Below are 4,138 nucleotides of genomic sequence, written 5' to 3' on the forward strand. Positions count from 1 at the left end.
TTTGTTTAGATGCCCCCCACATACACCTGTGCCTTCCTGCAGTGTCTTCCGGGGATAGGGAGATCACTAAGGCTTCCCTCATCTACGTCAGTCTCTCCCTGTAACTCTCCCTCACCTCTGTGGTGAGAGGAGAAGCAGAGACAGGAGCATCTCCAGAGGAGGCTCACAGGACAGCTAGCCTGGGTGGACAAGCATCACAAAACAAACAAAGCCTGTTTCAAACGTGACAGAAGGCAAGGCCAGGCACACACTTATGTGAACATTGATGAATTATTTCTCTGCCAGTGAAATAAGCCAATTCAAGCCAGATTAGAGTAATAGAAAGGCTGTTTTATTGGGAAACGGTTCTCAAGTGAGTTCACTAGTCCCAAGAGAGGAGGACAGGGAAGGACGTCACCATGGGGAGGCAAACGGGGAGGGGGAAGGGGGAGAGAAAGAGAAAAGGAGAGAAAAGAAAAAAGAGGGAACCAAAATGTTTGGAGAGAGCCTCTGGAGGAAGTCTGGGAGCGGGGAAGCCCAGCCCCTGGGCTAGAAAGTTCAGGACAGAAGTTGGAGTTTTCCAGGTATGGACCGAGGGATGCTGGGATAACCTGGAGGCCAGGTCCACTTTGGTATGTAAAATATGCACTTCAGCCATTTGTCCAGGGTCTGAAACCCAACATCCCAGCTTTTCGTTGATAATAAGTGAATAAGGGGTGATGTAATTGACAACTTCCTATTGATAATCTTTGGGGATCCTAAAACAATTTGATGCTAGTCAAGTCCTGGGAGAGCTGGTTGTCTCACTACTGTCTAGGCTGTGGGACCATCTGGAGGTAGAAGTGTGCAGGCCCATTTGAAGCAGTCTGTGAGGCTAGGCCCAAATACCTGTGAGCGAGTGCTTTGGCTATGTGTATATATGCATATATGCATATACACATACACACACACACACACACTCACTCACTCACTCACTCACATATATTAGGGGCAGAAGATAAAGTTAAGGGAGAAAAACGTTTTTGTTTTTTTTTGTTTTTTGTTTTGTTTTGTTTTGTTTTTCGAGACAGGGTTTCTCTGTGTAGCCCTGGTTATCCTGGAACTCACTGTGAGAGTTCCTGTGAGAGGAAGAACCAAGTGGATTCCCCGAAGCTTATAGAAATCTTTTTTTAAATTTACAAAAAGAAATAGATTTCAGATATGTTAGTATTACAACTGTTTAATGTTAAAGCTCTGACCTTTGAAGTCTTAATGCAACAGGGAGGGGAAGAAGTCTAAAGCATTTTCCTTCCTTCCTTCCACACGAAGTAGAAACGGAAGGGTTCTTTTTTTTTTCTTTTTCTTTTTTCTTTTTTTTTTTTGTATTTTGAAACAGGGTTTCTCTGTGTAGCCCTGGCTGTCCTGGAACTCACTCTGTAGCCCAGGCTGGCCTCGAACTCAGAAATCTGCCTGCCTCTGCCTCCCAAGTACTGGGATTAAAGGCGTGCACCACCACCGCCCAGCTCAGAAGGATTCTTTTAAAAGTCAGTTATGTTAGATGATGTCTTGCTGGGGCAAACTCATGAAGGAAATGTTTCACTGACCCAGACTCGGGTAAAAGGATGTTCTGCTAAAGCAAGCACATGAAAGAACAAGTGATGAAGGATTCTTCGCTAATGACATGCATGTATTGGTCCACCTTACACAGTGTAGTTGAGCTGTATTTGTCAGGACTCCATAGAGAGAAAAAAGCACCAAAAACTTCTGGTGGTGTGCTGCAGTTTCCTGCTGTTCCTTGGACTCAGGCTGACTGGCAGAGTAATGTTAGATGAGACACACACACTCGCTGAGGCCAGACACAGGCTGAGACAAGACCTGTGGAGGACATGTGATATTTGGAGGGTATAAATAGGACGGGACAGACAATGGTGGAGGCTGAGCTAGGCTTGCTTACAGAACTAGCTGTGCAGTGCTTGTTGGTCTCACCTCGGTGCTGATCTTCACTTCGCTGAACAAGGCCCAGCCGAGAACTTCTCCCGACATCCCTGTTGGCCTTGGTCCCTCCTGCTGATTCCTGTTTGCTATCCCAACTCTACCAAACTGGACTGCTAGTGTAACCATGAAAGGCTTTTGAGTAGATCAAGCTGCTGCTGCCTGCTAGCCTGTGAATTGAACCGCCAATTTCCAGACAACACAAATGGGAGTTGCTCCAAAGAACCATTTCTAAACAGATATACTTCCCCTGTATACTTTTTTTCCCACTAACTCTGGTGGGTGGTGGGCTAACAAGGGAGGCTAAAGCATTTAAGAACCATCATTAAAAATAGGCTTTAAAAAATTGAAGTTATACCTATGTACCTTCACTTTCCTGTCACCACTCAAGGTTTCCCATCCTCCAACCTTCATAAGTTGCATTTACCAACCTCAAAAGACCTTCCTAGACCTTCAAACACCTTCTTAGAAGCTTTTATATTCTCAGACCTTACATAAACTTTAAGCTTTATACTTTTTAAAAATATTTATTTATTTTATGTATGTGAGCACAATGTCACTGTCTTCAGACACAGCAGAAGAGGGCATCAGATCCCACTACAGATGGCTGTGAGCCACCATGTGGTTGCTGAATTCAGGACCTCTGGAAGAGCAGTCAGTGCTCTTAACCACTGAACCATCTCTCCAGCCCCTAAACTTTACACTTCTAAAAGTTACTTCTTTCACTAGTCTTTCAAACCCCTCAGAGACCTGGGAGGGATAAATTATAATTTAAATGGCTTATGTGTCAATTAAAAGGACAGAGACTAGCCCAAAGTCTATTAGCTAGTCAGTTGTTCCAGGCTCTGTGGTCTCCATGGCACCACAAGCAGGGGCAGTCTTTGGCCATCGGGCCCAGAAGATGAAGAGGCTTTATCTGTGGAGGAGGAACTTGGGGTAGATCAGCCTCACCTTGTTTTAAGCAGTGTGAGACAATTAGCTCACATACATACAAAATAAATACATGTTGAGGTTTCGTCTTTTGCTATGTACTGAAATGCTAAATTCTGTATTCCAAGGTCTAGTTGCCTCAGAGTGAGTTCTCACATCTATCAGCTTTGGTTGTGCAAACCTTGCTCCTTAATTTAAATTGTTGGTTGAATAAATATGCTGACAGCTGAGCAGACGAGAGGAGGCTGGGCTTTGGTTCCTGGGCTTGGGGTCTGAAGAAAGACCCGGGGGAGGGAGAAGGAGAAGGAAGAAGGTGCGTGCCTTGGGGTAGGTAGATCCTGAGCATTGGCCATAAGGGCTGGCCAGTTGGAGCAGGAGTAGCCCACACAGAACATGGCAAGTGATATCTCAGGGTTATTGCCAGGGAAGTAGGCCAATTAGCATAGAGGGTTGATATCTGCCCAGCTCTGGTGCTTTTAAGGCTTTTAAAAATATAAAGGTTTTGTGTCTTTTATTTGGGAACTGAATGATCTAAGATGGGACAGAAACACCCAAATAATATTTACCACTACAAATAAATTTGGTTTTGAAAAAATAAGGCTTAAGGAAAAATGGGAGCGCATACCCACTCACCAAAGTAAGAAGTTCACTGGGAGCTCAATGTCAAGGAGGAGCTGGGGTGAGGAGCTCGGCAGTCAAAGCCTTCGTCGGACTTTCCTTGGTCCTTTTTTTTTTTATCATTATTTTTATTTATTTTTATATATGTGAGTACACTGTAGCTGTCTTCAGACACACCAGAAGAGGGCTTCAGAACCCATTACAGATGGTTGTGAGCCACCATGTGGTTGCTGGGAATTGAACTTAGGACCTCTAGAAGAATAGTCAGTGCTCTCAACCGCTGAGCCATCTCTCCAGCCCTTTTCTTGGTTCTTTTTTTTTTTTTTTTTTTTTTTTTTTTTTTTTTTTTTTTTTTTGGTTTTGCGAGACAGGGTTTCTCTTTGTAGCCCTGGCTGTCCTGGAACTCACTCTGTAGACCAGGCTGGCCTCGAACTCTTTTCTTGGTTCTTAACAGTCTCACTTATAGACAGTTGGAGCCGTAAGTGTACAGAGTCTGTAGCTAGTTTACAAGCCATTTAGGGTTCCTCTTGTCCATAAGTTCCAGAAAACGTCTGAACATAGCTTCACTGGCCAGGATGGCATGAGAAGCCCATTTCTGAAGATGGTCTTCAGTTGGCCCTCACAAAAAAAAAAAAAAAAA

This window comes from Mastomys coucha, unplaced genomic scaffold (genome assembly GCF_008632895.1).
Source record: "Mastomys coucha isolate ucsf_1 unplaced genomic scaffold, UCSF_Mcou_1 pScaffold18, whole genome shotgun sequence".
Lineage (NCBI taxonomy): Eukaryota > Metazoa > Chordata > Mammalia > Rodentia > Muridae > Mastomys > Mastomys coucha.